The 16,090-nt window shown below is 29.3% G+C and overlaps 1 protein-coding gene across 1 annotated transcript in view; it reads left to right on the top strand.

Annotated features, from left to right (window-relative positions):
- The first annotated feature begins 327 nt into the window (after positions 1-327).
- LOC118192129 (uncharacterized) overlaps positions 328-16,090 on the top strand; it is a 202,080-nt gene continuing 186,317 nt past the window's right edge. The window contains exon 1 of the mRNA XM_085806517.1: positions 328-615. The gene's annotated coding sequence lies outside the window, so the exon portion shown is untranslated. The remainder of the gene's footprint in view (positions 616-16,090) is intronic.

The following is a 16,090-nucleotide window of genomic DNA, read 5'->3' as shown; positions in this document are numbered from 1 at the left end:
TCAACAAGTTACCGAGTTCATCATTTCCGACTTAATAACATCATCTCCAAAATCCCAAACCTTACGCTCGCTGCAGCAACAACACGTGGGGGATCGGAATATCTTCTCTCCCCCTCTTTCAATTTCCACCCACCCACGACCGAACCGAAGCTCCGGCGAAAATGCTCCAAAAGTTTACTTTCCACAAAGCACTACTACTGCGTTTCCACCCGCGTTACAGTTGACTCTTCCTATCCCTGTGCGACCCTCACGGATCGATAGCTTACACCGTCATTAAAGCGCGTGCTGCGACGGTGCGCATGCGCCGCCTGAATAGTTCTCCAGCACTCTCGGGCTCTACTAGTCTCTCAAAGTTCACGAAACATACAGCTGCCGTTAGAAGAGAGGGATTCACCTCCCCCTTGTTCATAGTCATCATCAGACGATTCCCTGAAGTTTGGGTTTTGCCACATATTAGGTTACGAGGCGGGAAAAAAACCACCAGGCGCTGATGACCAGAGACTTTCGAGGAGAAGATCTTCAGTTCAGTTTCTTTCCTTAAAGTATGATGTTCTACGCCGCTGTTGCCACTTCCTCCTTTTGAAACTCTATCGCTCTTTCTCCCATTGTTCACAGGTAGGTGAAGTATCATAGTTCTTGAAAAGTATCGCGAAGTGCATAATTGCTTTAAGAAAGTTTCTGCACTTGGTTTTTTTTGCATTTCTGAAAATATCTGACATTTTTTAAACGTGTGGGCTAGAAAAGAACTAGTTTTTAGTAATGGAATGCGCGTATATGAAACGGAATAACGTTTTGCAAGTTAGTTAGTTGAACTGTTTAATGTCTAAAATTTTTTACTATGTAAGAAATGCGCAATCAAAGTTGTTATGTAAGTAAATTTTGAAAATTATGGCTTTAATTTTATCACTTAATAATAAACTTCAAAGTTAACTACTATTCTAAAGAAAATTTAGCTTTAAAGAGTTATGTAACAGCTATAAGGTCATTATAACTTAGACAATATGCCTATGATTTTCGTTAGTATCATTCTAAATTTGCAAGTATGTCCAAAAACCGATTTTATATGGCTGATTGGAAATTACGAGTTATAAAATAATGATACATATCTTAAATTCCTATAGAAGAAAAGTTAAAAATTATCTATATAATATAATATCTATTTGAATTTTTTTTCTTAGTTTTGTGGTCGTTCAATATAATCTATAATTCTGTTATCATTTAATATAATATAATATGCAAAATTTCAGTTATGTGTTCTTAATATTTAAAGTAATGCATTAAATTAATATTTGGGTTCCTTTTCTTTTTACTCGTTAATTATTTTATTTTAACACAAAAATTATTGCTTAAACTTTAATATATACGATTTAAATGTTTTTCATTATACTCACAAATGAATATTAATCTTGTAGTTATGACTTGCAAATAACCGGAATTTATGTAGATGAAATTAAATTTTAATTGCAATTTTTTTTTTATTATCATTATTTAAAATGCCAGTTTCATTATATTCAATAGTGTTCGTTAAATTTCTTTAGATTTCTTAACATTTAAGACTTAAATATATGTTTACAAATATTTCACAAGTAAGTTTAAATTAAAAAGATATGAAAGATTTAGGTCTCCGAAGAATAAATATGCAAAAGCTAATATAAAATAAGTATTCTTTTATCGCAAGAGAACACTTACTGTAAAGTTTGTTTCCTGCTCTTTACCATAACTCTGCAGTAAAAGTTACCGATAAAGTGATCATCTTCGCCAATCGCAGCACTAACTTGGCGATCTGGCGCTCGATTGTGCATCTTCTTTTCTGAGCCGTTAGGAAATTTCTGCAATTCACACTCTTTATAATGCCAATGATAAGCAAAGTTACTATGATAAGAAGCTCTTCTTACTGTAGAAAGGATTATAGATCGTTATCATAATACTTGTTTTAAGTTTTTATGGTGTATTGTAAATTAGGAGCTACAACTTCTGGAAGTAAATGCTTTGATGGAGAAAGAATTACAAATAAATACGGCAATATCCCCCCAGCAATAATATTTTAAATTTAAAAAATGTATAAATTATATAGAAATTATAACTTCTTCGTAATGCGAATGTATTAGTATTTCAAGAGTTAAGATACACAACTAACTTAAAGTTAACTTTTTGTATCATTTAGAAAGATTTTACAACTTATATAAATTACCAAAGTTATTTTCCCATTTGGCTGAAATCCAAATTCTGTAGCTTTAGTAATAAGTATAGTGAAATTTTGGCAACTTTAATGGGCTTTAATAAACAATATACGTTTACTTTTAAGTTTCCATAAGCATAATAGTCGTTTCATATTTTGCTGAATAGTCAAAACATAGTTTGATTCCTTTTAGAAAGAATATATTTAAATATTTTGAGACATTTCATCATAAACTTTCTAATTAATAAGTGTAGTAATTAACGTTTCAAGTGAATAATTTAGAGTAAGTATTACAATAGAATAAATATTTGTTTTATCTGATTACTAATCTGCTTGTTTTCAGTTCATGTACAATTAAAAAAACTTTCTTTTTTAAATTCCTACTATATCTTGTTCAAATTTTCAATCTTTAATAAAATAATTTTTATTCATACACTCAAATTCAAATACATTTTTTAAACTTGTAATGGATGATAATTGATGTTAATACGATTTTTCACATATTAAAAATTTTTTTAATTAAAAAACATTTAATTAATTTTTTTTTAATTTCTAAATTTTTTTTATATTTTTAAAATTTAATTGTTGACCTAAGTACATAACTTTTTTATTTAATTAATTATTTTTCAATAATTAATAAAATACTTTTTATTCATCCACTCAAGTTCAAATGCATTTTTTTTAAAACTTGTAGTGGGTGACACTTGATGTTAATACAGTTCTTTCACATAATATAAATTTTTAATGAATTTTTTTTTAATTTTTATTTATTTATTTATTTATTTATTTATTTATTTTTTCATTTTTTAAATTTTTCTTTGTTGACGTAAGTCGGAATTGACTTTTTTTTGTATTACTTGTGATCATAGTAGCTTTAATTTTGTCTTCAGAGAGTACTCCATCTTAAAGTGCACGAAGCTGGTTTGCCTGCAACAAGTGCCTGGTAAATTTAGTGCTGATAAATATGCAAAAATTGTTATTTTGTTTTCCAGTGAGTTCGAATCATGTGATTACGGGAAATTATTAGTTACATATAATCAGTCTAAGAAGATAATAAATTACTTTTAACAGCGCAATTAAATTGACAGTTTTGTTTTGCATAGCTGAATTACGTCTTGAAGACACAACTAATATACGTTTTATGCAAAATTTAATTTAACTTTTTCTAACATTATCTGCCAAAAATTAAGAGTTTTAAATTTTAACCACCTATCTTAATAATGGCAAAGGGTCTGAAGCAGAATTCTGAGACACAGACCAAGTGCATTGAGAGTTCACTTAGCTGGAACACATCCCACTCGCAAAGAAGAAAATATAAGGAAAAAACACAATGTTAAATCAAATTTATTAGAAGCTCGTTTCATAACGGTATGATATACAGTCTAAACATTTCGGAAGAAAACAAATTTTTAGTACAATTTATTAATTTCTTCACATGATATAAAAGGGCCAATTACCACGGATCACTTTGAAGTTACCATGTAACCGGAAAACTAGTTCTTCATAAAGGGGATTCGATGCTTGGAGCTGATTGATTGCTGAAAACGAAAAACTTACAATTTTGGGGAGAAAAAGGAAAACAAAATCATGTGTCTTTCTTTCAATGGTTAAGCAGGTAGAAAAATTATTTGAAACAGTTGTTCGTCCGAAAGATATGATAAGTGGTAGTGAGTTTGGGTAAAACTAGTTATGCTTCAAGATGCCAGTTATTTAGCCATTGTAGTTTTTAAAGAGGCAATTTTAAGGTTATTTGGAATTCTATCTTATTAATTTTTGGTTTTATGGAAACAATTATTATTATGAGAATTAGACCACAAATTATAATATTAACTCCTCGAGTAAAAAAATATAACATGATGGGTATATCTGAATTTAAAATTGCATTTTATCTATAAAGGTGCATCTTGAAATGCATTTAACATACACAAAGTTAATATATGCTTAAAATTACCATTTTAAATATATTTCTAAAATTATATTTTAAACATATTCCGAGATATGAATAAAATATTTTGACTTAATGTAAATGTTTTGGATTTAAGATTGGATTTATTTACTTATAATAACAACATTTATCAATGAAGCAAAAACCTAAAGCTTATCTTTAAAAGCGTTTGTTCTCTCTCCTTTCATTTAGCTGTTTTTTTTCCTGAAAACAACTAAACAGGTATATAAAACTATGTTCATGACTGTGCTTTTTTGTAGTTGTTAATGATATTTTTCTTATGCTGGAGAAAAAAGAATTAATACTAACTTCTTAATGTAATTTTAATTAAATAAAAATATTTCAATAATCTACTCTTTCTGAAATGAAAGATTAACAGAAAACTAATCATTATGCATCAACGTGCACAGAAAAAAAATTAGTTAGAAAATTACAACTTTTTGCTTTGAATCTGAATTTATAATTGCACTCCATATTTTGAATAATTTATTCTCTATTTTATTTATCTTGTTTAGGTATTCATTTTTTTCATAACACAAATTTTAGTACATTACTATTATTTTATTAAGTTGTTGTTAAGTCTTAGGGAAAAAAAAAAAGAAAATCTCATAATTTTTATTCTTCAAATATTAATGATTACTTTTCAAAAATTATTCAGTTGTACAGTATCAAAACACGTAAACATTTTTAAAGATTATAGCAATTTTTTCTAATAAAAGAAAATATTTCATTATAGTGTTTCATTTATTTGAAAAACAATTATTTTATAAAAACAATTATTAACACAGCCATATATAAGAGTTCATTTAACGCCTTCTATAATAATAATATTTTTTGTGTAGCTTTCATAATACAGCAACTTAAACGTTTTAATCATTTCCTGCACTATTAAGTATTTTCTCCCTCCTTTCCGCCTCCTTCGTGCTGTTAACTAGAAGCACATCCAACGCGTAATCGGGAGGTTCAGAGTTCGAATTCCGGCAAGAGCACTGCCGCTTTCTTCAGTTTCCCGACATCAGAAAACTATAAAAAGACCCTACAAGTGACGCCCAAACTAAAAGGATGTGGACAATTCCATCACTACCAGGATTTGATAATTGGGTTCCCTCATTCTCAATCCCCCTTTCAAAGGGAGCTGTATATAAGGTATTTTCTCCCTCTTCCTGCGTGTCTTCGTGGTATAGTTGGGACTACGTCCGATGCGTATTTGAGAGGTTAGAAGCCCGGCGAGAACATTGCATATTTCATAAGTTTCCTGACATCGAAAGATTCTAAAAGGCATACTCGTATTCTAAAAGGCTTGTTTTGGCTTTAACTTCAGAGTTTTTATATTTTTCTGCTTCGGTCCATTTTTTAAACTTTATTCTTATACTTGATTTAATTTTATCTATGAATATCTATGTTATGAAAATCAGATAAATTAAAGGAAATTAATTTTATTTATATAATATTATTAATTTAAAGGTGTACATATATTAATTTAATTTATACATTTATATATAGTTTAATGTTAAATTAAAAGCAAATCTAAATATACTATTCAGGTATAGCAAAATAGAAACAAAAGGAATTAGTATAGAATATTGCAAATAATCACTGCAAAAGTTTTATAAAAATGGAATACTTTTAAAAATCAAATAATTTTATGGAAAAAATAAAACTGAGATCTATGTCGGGCACAAAAAAGCTGAAGAAAATCTAAATTCCATCAAATATTGCAAACAGCTCTTTCAAAAAACTAGAAATTTTTTTTAAAAAAACAAAAGTTTCTTAAAACTTTAAAAATTGGACAAATGAATTTTACAAAAGCTAAGTACTTTTAAGCTAAGTACTTTTCTTCCAGCTTTCGGAAGTGGGTTACTGATATGCAATTTAATCTGTTTTTTTTTTCCCAAATAAAATTTCTATCGTACAGCAGTTAGCTCAGAAACAAGTAAAATTTCTTTTACATTTCTCAGGACACCAACAATGCTTCTGATAAAGATATCGAGGAAAATGTAAAATCAATTTATTTATGTTTTTTGGAAACAAGCGCTTTTGATTTAAACATTTTAAAAAAATATTTAAATAATTTTTCGCTTTTTCTTCAAGTTTAATTTTAGCTAAGCTTTGCTATATATAAGTAGCTTTTGGAAACACTTGTTGGTTTTTATTTCAATTTTGACACAATATTATTCAGTTTTTAAAGATATTTTAGCTTCTATCAAATTTTTGCAGTGATTGTTTGCCTTGTTTTGCACTAATTCCTTTTGCTTCTACTTTAGTATATCTGAATAATGATATTTGAATTTGCTGTTAATTTAAATTTTAAATTATTATCAATCATTAAATTACTTACATTATTATCATTAAATTATTTCAGCATTCAGTGCGTGACTTATCTTCCGGATATAGTTTTAAGAGAGTTTATAATTTTTATTTCATTACATGTATGTATCATAATTTTAGTAATGCTACATTCTATCGATGAAACCAAATGGGTAAATAAAAGAAAATACAAATAAAAAATTTAAATCAAACCAAAAACAAAGAAAAAAACTGAAAGCTTTCAGATTTTACATTACATTCAAAGGGGCGTTTTATCAACCATTTTTTGAGTTACTTTATTTATTAAAGATCATTTTTTTCGCACTTAAACTATAAAGTTCAGTTTAGCAGCAATATAAAAAAATAATTTTAAAATGAGCATATTTTTATAATTTCCGAATACACATTCTCGCGGCCTGGAAATAAAAAATGTTTTTTTTTCGTACAGTGTTGCCATTGGTCGTTTAAAAATCCTTGAGTTTGTTAATCAGAAATTCCTTAAAATTTTACAAAATATGAAATAGATAATAAAATAAATTCCAGATTCAAAATTTGGGCTTCCAGATGCCCATATTCGGGTGGAAACGTTCGTTATTCAAAACTGGATGGCTCTAGGTATCGTCGTTTTATTAAAATGCCAGAAACATACATACATTTATGCAGATTGTTCATTATTAAATTTCTTTAAATATAATACAGGGCTCTAGTATTTGGTGGCAACAGTTGGAAAATTTAATAGTTTATAGTAAATCAATGCAAAATGTCTAAACGAAATTTATAGTCCTTTGGGGCCACTCGGAACTAATAAAACTACCTTTTTGTGTATTTTCTACAAAATTTGCAAAAGAACATGATGTTATTAAGTTGTAAAGGAAGCACAATAATGAGAAATATTTCTCTCTAATACCAGCAGAAAACGATTCAGCTAAAATCGCTGAAGACTAATAAATTATGAGAAATATTTCGTTTAATAATTACAGAGATAATTTTATAACTACATATTTTGTGTTCCACAGCTAAAGATTTTAGAGTCTTTTATTAATCAGAAAATCTTTTTTATATATATTCGACTGATATCAATTAATTCATGACTGCACTAAGAAATGAAAATTACTTTTTAATATGCCCTGATTGAATAAAATATTTTTATCTATTGTTCTTTATTTAAGAGGTACTATAATTAATAAGGATCTGTAAATTTTTATGTTAATGCTTGAACTTAACTATTATGCTTCGTAATTAATTTCATTTGTAATCACTTGATAGGGAATTTATTTTATAGCCCCAGAAAAAAATTATTTGCGGGAAAATCATCTTTGTCGTTGGTAACTAATAAATTTGTTTCATAAATTCATAATTCGTGTTGACATGTTGTCGGTTTTATTTATAGCAAGTAACAAGTTTTTGTTTTGATGTTATTGCATAAAAGATTATTTTAATCCTATGAGGATATTGAAAATGGCGTTTGGTGTAAGAAATGGCGTTAGCTTAGTCTTTCTAAAGTAATTTCGACATTTATTTTTACTACGTTATGCTGCCATCGTTTATCATGTACTTCATTTAGAAAATATTTACACTGTGCGAAAGATAAAAATATTTTATTTTGTTTTCTCGCAGGCTTTTAAGTAGCCAGTTTTAAGAAAAGTAGGTCTTTAATTTATCTTTAATAATTAATAAATCTATAATTTCTCTACAAATTGATTGATTGAAAAGTAATAAATGGACTTTTTAGTAATCAAAATCATAACAACAATATAGATGTGAAAAAAGAGGCCAAGTTCGGCAGAAACGACGTTCGGTGTACTCGGTGTCATCGTCAAAAGAGTTGAACGGATGGCAAGTTCCATAGCAGTTCCTTTAATCATAACTGTAGAAATGCGCAACGTTCTTCATTTCATTCAAAAACAGTTCATTAATCGGATTTCTAACTTAGAAACGTTTAATTGTCAATAAATTACGTTAAAAAATTTGACTTCTCCAATTAGAAATTAACTGGCCAAGTTAGAAATTTCATATCAAAGAACGTAATCAACTGTTTTTTAAATGAATTGAATAAAGTTGTACGTTCCTACAGCTATGATTCAAATGAACTGCTATGGAACTCGCCGTCCGTTACATCTTAACTGTTTTGTCGGTGACACTAACTAAAACGAATGTCGTTTCTCTCGATCTTGGTCCCGTTTTCACATTTATATTTTTGTTATGATATCATTAGTTTTTGAAAAGCTAGATTAAAGGATATGTTCTTATTTAAACGCTTAAAAACCGTCTAAATAAGTTCTGTTTCTTGCGTTTATGCTGCACTGGTTCCTTTTTACGAAAATGAAATAAAAAAATTATAAAATTTTATTAATGAAAAAGCTTTTAAACCAGGGCTTCTTAAACTTTTTCAGACGCGACCCCTTTTTAGAACTGAGATTTTTTTTTCTCTACCCCAGGACCCCACAATATTTACGTAAATTTTGTGGGAATCCATAAGCATTGTGCAAATCTGACACACATGAGTGAAATTGTCAATCAATCTTTTCACTTGTACAGTAATATACTATTGCAGTTTTAGATCATTAACTTTAATTTCTAACTTTAAGATATAGAACAATGTGAAAATTTTAAATAAGTAACAGATGAACTGACATCCCCACTTTCAAAGCAATTAAAATGAACGTTTATATCATAAAAAATGCGTCGAAAAGGTTTTCGTTTTTTTTTTTTCTTTGTCTGTATTGTCTTATCTTTATCTATTTTCACATACACACTATGAGGGGTGGAAAGTCGCTCGGAATGGTTCGTGTAAGTTACTCATGGCCTGTGTCTAGCTGTTTTTTCCCGTCTGTTCCGAGCTTGGCTGACACACTACCGTGTGTCTAAATCTTTTTTTTATTAAAATTTGCAGCATTTTTGAAATTAATAATATATTTTTCTAACGGCACGCCGATGCAGAATCGCATAGAGTTTCATAAATGAATAAATAGCTGTAAAAGTTAAGTTGAATTAAATCAGCAAATGCTTATTTAGACAGCTCTTTAATTATAATCACTATATGCAGAAAAATGAAATTGAAACAAATTATTTTAAACATTATGCTTTCCGTATGAATAATACTGAATTATTCTTTTCCATTTTTATTCTACACAAATTAAGCATATGAATGCCCATTCGTAAAATCAAAAATTATTAAAAGAATCATTTTTTTTAAATTCTCATAAAGAGAAAAATTACTTGAACTATATAAAAGACTCGAAATGTAGAAATATTGAATTAAATTTTACTCATTAATATTGCAGCTTTCTTTCCTAATTCCTTTTGCTTCGCTTTTGTCACCTAAATATTAAATAATTAAAACAAATAGCATAAAACAAAGAGGCTTCTAATAGTGAATAATGTTTATTAATAGTAAATAACTTATTACTGCTCCTTTTCTTTCACCTAAATATTCTGACATATTCTGATAAAAAAAAAACTTCTATGATTTTACTTCTCTGTTACTATGCCACGCTTTAAAATAATGCTATGCAAAACGAGCGAGAAGGAAGCCTTGAAGCACAAAGAAAAAAGACAAATCCACAAGAGGAGCGGTTATATCTTCTGAGTGACTACCGTTACAGTAATCACCTCTCATGAAAACGAATCACGTAAGAGTTTAAGAGAGATCTTGGAGTGGTTTACAAACAGTGCTTCCTTTTGTCAAATAGAGCTAAGGAAATTAGAAACGGAAGAAAGTGCCGCCTCTCCTTCAGATACAAATCTTCATGAAAATAGTAAGATATAAAAAAGTACATATATATGCTAAATAGAATTTAAAAAAGTAGAATAAAAAGGCTTCTTTGAGCTTTTGTACGAACTATAAAACCGTCATTTTTTAATGCTGGCGTGTGCCGAGTAAACCTTTGCTTAAATATTTCCATACATATATGTTACAGACAAAATAATGAATGAGGCATTATACATAATGTAGAGCATTATATGGGTATGTGCAGGTAACCCTTTCAGAATATAACTCTCATGAAATGTAAAAATAATTATGCTTGATGTTCAATCACAGTAATAAATTATAGAATATTCGATGTTCTACTTGACGTTACCGACATAACGCAAAATGCTTTTTTAATTACTTTTTCGTATTCAGATGTAAATATTATATCGCGGTATAAATTTTAGAGATTATTATCTCGAACTTTAGGGAATAATTCTGAAAGCTGATAATATTAAATAAATACACAAATTTCAAATTTTGTCTTTTATTCTTACTTTCACTATGATTGATAAATTACTTCCCGTACTTAAATGTACTATGTTGTAGCCTTTCATTAAGACGACCACCTTTGAAAAACACTAAATATGTAGCTCTTGATACTGATCATGATACTTTTTTACGCGAACCACCTCCAGTGAGGCCCAGAATCAACTGAAAACTTGGCTGGTCATCTTAGAGAGGTTTTGCGATGATGGTCTTTAAGACGCTCCCTCAGGAGACTAAGGTCATCTGGAACAGTGAGGGGTCATCTTAGAAAACGTTCATTATGTAATATTACGCTTATATGGTTATGAGCTTATATGGTTATATGGTTCTATCTTAACAACCACTTCCCTAAGGCGACCATCTCTGAATGTGACCAGTATTTCAAAAACAGCAAGTAAACACCGGTATTAAACAGGGCCTTCCTAAGAAGACTATCCCCGTTCTCCTTTTAAGTCTACTGTCTATATCCGTCTCCAACCTGGGTGGTCTTTCAGACATATTTATACAACCATTGCATGACTAATTAACAAGAAAGAACTAAATAATCGTTTTACAAATTCTAGTGTAAATCCTTGGATGGGAAAAATTTCACATAGAATATGGTACTAAGCAGTGAAATTTTTAAAAAATTATGTGTGTAAATCGTTAAGCGCGAATTTTGTTTTAAATTTAGTGACGTATTTTGCAAGGTTTTTTTCCGTGGAAAAAATTATTACATGATTTAATATGTGTGTGTATGTGTGAAGTGAATAATTAAGGGAATTCAAAAGAAAAATAAAATACTTACAACCATATACTAAAAGCTGCACCGCTTGAGTAAAGAGTAAATAAAGTAAAGAGAGATTCAAATAAAATTATTTTAGGCGATGCAAACTCTAAAAATATCCAGGATAATAAAAAAAAGAATCCTCAAGCTGAAACAAACTAAAAATAAGATAGCCAGCAAAAAATTAACACACAGGATACTTCTTATCAAAAGAGTTAGGAAAGGTGAAAAAAAACAAACATTTTTCTCACTTATTGAATTAGTTATTTTAGGGATGCCATTTTCTTTCTTTCTTTCTTTCTTTTTTTTTTTTTTAATTTTTCCTTTCACATTTAGAGTTTGGTTCTTTACTCATCAATAGGGGCACTGCAAATTAATATTAATTAATTTTTATTTTCACTATATAGCACATATAAAATAATTGCATTAAAAATAATACATTAACATTTTTACCTTTCTGTATCGTTTACATGCATTTTTCTAATAATGGCTCATTTATTTTGTCTTTAAGCATTTACAATCTTTAAAGATTTTATTTATATATGTATGTAAGTAATGTAAAATTTTCATTTTAATTTAGAATAATTTTTAAAAATACTTTTTTTAATTTGATTGTTTTTGCTCGAAACATATTTACAATTAAGTTTTCTGAAGTGTATGATTCGAAAATTAATTATAAAGTATTTTCTCCCTCCTTTTCGCGTAATTGGAAGCATACTCGACGCATATTCGAAAGGTCCAGGGTTCGAGTCCCAGCGAGAGCACAGCACATTTTCCCCCTCCAATGCTTCAGAATGACTGTCTATGATTCTTAAATAATATACGAATTTACGTACTAGCCAACGTGACAGTGAAATAACTTATCCAAGATATTTGTAATGATTTTTAACCAGTAACATTAGAGAGACGTTCCTCAATCGCGACTCAAGTTAATAGGTTAATCACTTTTTAACCTATTATATTAATATAATGTTTTTCCTTTTAACTCTGCTTTCAATATTTAGTCTTGAGTTTCTATTTGTATGCTAACTGTATTATAACAACAACATAAAACTTATATTTGATAAATTTTATATGGGCGCACCTGTTCCGTTGACTAGCAGTAATAAATTATGGAATATCCAATGTTCTACTTGACGTTACCGACATAACGCAAAATACTTTCTTAATTACGTTTTTCGTATTCAAATGTAAATATTATATCGCGGTATAAATTTTAGAGATTATTATCTCGAATTTTAGGGAATAATTCTGAATTACGAGTATGTAATTCATTTTCAGGGAAAAGAGGAGCGGTAAATTTTGATTATCCTCCTAGTGCTCCTTGACGATGATCAATAGCGTAACAAAATTAGTTTTCCTTTTTTCAGTGTTCCTTCTTGCATTTGCTTGGAATTGGAATTTTTGTACTTATTTTTTTGCCAATTAATGATTCATTTACTTGCTTTTCACGAGGTATAAATTGTTAAACAACCTCTTCATAATTATTTCTTAAGTGTATCACAATTAATTAAGAGTATCATGATATCAGAAATAACTTTAAATATTTGCATTGATTTTCAATTAAATTACCATTTTAAAATTTTGTTGCGAGTATATACCAACTTGCAGCTAGCAAATTTAAAGGGATTTTTGTTTAATAACCTTTCTCAGAAATACATAATGAAGTTTGTTTTTGCCGAATCTATTGCAAAAATTACTATCCCAAATAATCAACTTAAAACAAAGCTATAACCGGGGAAATGAGTGGGAATACAGTGATAGCATATGATGCTTGATGGATGAACTTAAAGAAATGTTTAACGGACTTTTTACTCGACTTGCTTATATCTTCTTTAACGCCATTTATAACTTAGTTTCTTCCTTTCTTACTATGTTTATTCATCCATTATTTAAAATATGCCATTTTAATTTGGAATACCTATTTTATTTATATAACCAGATAACTTTTTCACCAGCTTAAACTGCATTCAAATATTTGAAAATTACTAACAATATTTTTCTGTTAATTGCAATATGAATTAATCGTCTTCCTTGCGTTTTTAACGGCTCTTGGACAGGTTACCAGGAATGTTGTTCTCAATATTATCTTGGTCAACCGGGAGGTAAAAGTAGTACTATGAAAACATCAATAACAATTAAAATAAATCCGCAGAAGGAAAGCAGAATACCATTGATTATTAATTATTTGCATTAAATATAGAACACAGCCTGTATCATCAACAGTTGATAACTTAGACTGTAATATATATAATGCATAAAATAATATTTATATAATTCTAATGCAATAGTTTTTCTAAATTTTCTCTTTGCTTTCGTCACCGCAAAAGTTACCAAGCGTATGACAAAAAAATTACTTTTAATAGGAATATTTCCCCTAATGCCAGGAGATAGGAGATACACTGGATTCACAGCGTTTGTTTGGCATAAAAAAATAAGAGACTCAGCATCATCGCTAACACTATGTCCATATTATGTGCACCTGCCCTGTTTGGAAGATAGAAGCCAAATCACACAGGAAAAGTCTATAAGCTTTTCAGATGAGGTATTTAGTATAATCCTTAACGTCTCGTCTTATTCGTTTTTGCTACCAAGAGATTCATGATGACCTCAAACTTGAAATGCTACATGGCTTTATCTTAACGATTGCATAAAACTTCTTTCTGTCAGTGGACAAATCCCAGCGTAAGCGAATGTGTAATGTAAGTAATTATGGCGCTAGCAAAAGCAGCAAAGGCAAAATACCAAGAATACGTTTTCACACTAAAGGCATGACAAATGCCAACACAACGCTCTGACCGGCGTATTAAACGTTAATAACTTTTACAATGTTCCTTTGCAGAAGAACGGAATTATCCCGAGCAAGTAAATGTGTTCTCACCAGCGCAGGAGCTTGTGCATTATTCAGGAATGATGGCGAATTTAAATCAGTAAGCACTTCAAAATTTACTTAAATATATATAACTAAAAAATTTCCTTTTTATTAATTTTGATTTTTTACAGTTAAAAATTTGATATAACTTCAACAACTAGTTTTACAAAAACTGACTTCGTGTTCATGTTATGGCAATAGTGAAAACGAAGCGAAATACATGTATCTGCATTTAGTTCATGATAGTTTACTTTTGCTTTCATTATTGCTTCTTTCATCTACATAATCAGAAGAAAAAAGAACGATAATAAAAAATTCAAATTTTGAAGCTGTTAATCTAAATACAAGCAACCTGGCACAGTGCAACTTTAAAAAACATTCGAAAATTAGAATCGAAAATACTTTTGCTTAGTTTGTTTCGAATGAGATATTTTGTCCGTCTCCATTTTTATTCAAATCAAAGCAACTTTCAAATTTCAGCAATGACGCAGCACAATTTAAGTATAAATAATCTAAAACCTTCCTCGAAGGAGATGAAATAGATACCTCTACTTTAATCAAAATTTCTGAATCAGGAATAGCACACACAGAACATGATACTAGCAAAGAAGTGAAATATTATTTCCTTCTCCCGATGCAAATACTGTGTACTATTTTTTTTTCAATTCTTTTTTAATTTTCTCTTTTGTGAAAATTTTCATTCAAATACTAATTTTAGAAAGGAAGATTCTTATCGCTTTTGATTTCTTCCGGAAAAAACATTATTCCTAGTAGAAGAAACCTTTATTATTTGATGCATAGCTGACTGCAGGAAAGTTCTTAGATTGGAAAATTGACTGGTAAAATGTTAGTTCATCTTCATCGTAGGAAGACTGAAAATATTTCAACACTAGATTTTGAATCGAATACATTTTAACTGTTCCTCAGGAAAGAAATCATTATTTTATTATGATAAATGTATTCATATGTGGCTATTTCTAATTCAAGAAAACTATATACTTCTGAATACATAACATAATATTCGTTTTAAGCAATATTTTCAGTTTGAAGCTGCATTAACAAGCGACTAATTTTAAGCAGACTAACAAAATATTATCTTTAAAAAAATACCAGATTTTTCTGGAAAAATTTTAACTAATTCAAAAGCACTTTATTATCTTGAATTAAGTAGCTTTGTTTATTGCTTACAGCTTTCATTTATTATTCAGATCCTACAAAATCCTCCTCCAAACAGAAGACTTCGAAATATAGTTATTTTAAAACAGGGAACTCCCAGAGGATATAGCATGTTTAAAGAGGGCCCGTTTGCCAAATAGCTTTATAATTCTTACTGACAAATAATACAGGATTTTCTTTAATTTTACTGAAACCTTTGCATGCAGTTTTCTTTAAAAGACAGTAAGTTTTATTGCATTTACATATTTTAATTTACCGCTGAGTACCGTCGTTATCATACGCAATTTCTTCTTCAGCTCCTTATGAATTCCTTCACATTAGTCGGAGATCATGGTCAAAGCAACTAAAATACGAATAACTGCGAAATGTCTAGAGCTTCCGCAGTCATCTCTTTGCCGAAGATAATAAAAACAAATGATACCAGCTTTCTAGTCTCTGGAGAAGTGACCAACATCAACGAAAATGCAAAGCCACAACACACTTTAATGTTTGGAAATGCCGGGAGATGGGCATCATCTTCCTGGATCTAATAGACGAATACATAGGGAACATCGTACGCCCGCTCCCTGTGTTTCCCTCATCTCCAAAAACCATTTTGTCCCGTC

This window comes from Stegodyphus dumicola, chromosome 12 (genome assembly GCF_044657685.1).
Source record: "Stegodyphus dumicola isolate Sdum_Otavi_A_Nest chromosome 12, ASM4465768v1".
Lineage (NCBI taxonomy): Eukaryota > Metazoa > Arthropoda > Arachnida > Araneae > Eresidae > Stegodyphus > Stegodyphus dumicola.
Note: the sequence above shows the minus strand (reverse complement) of the source record. Positions and strands in the feature narration are given on the sequence as shown.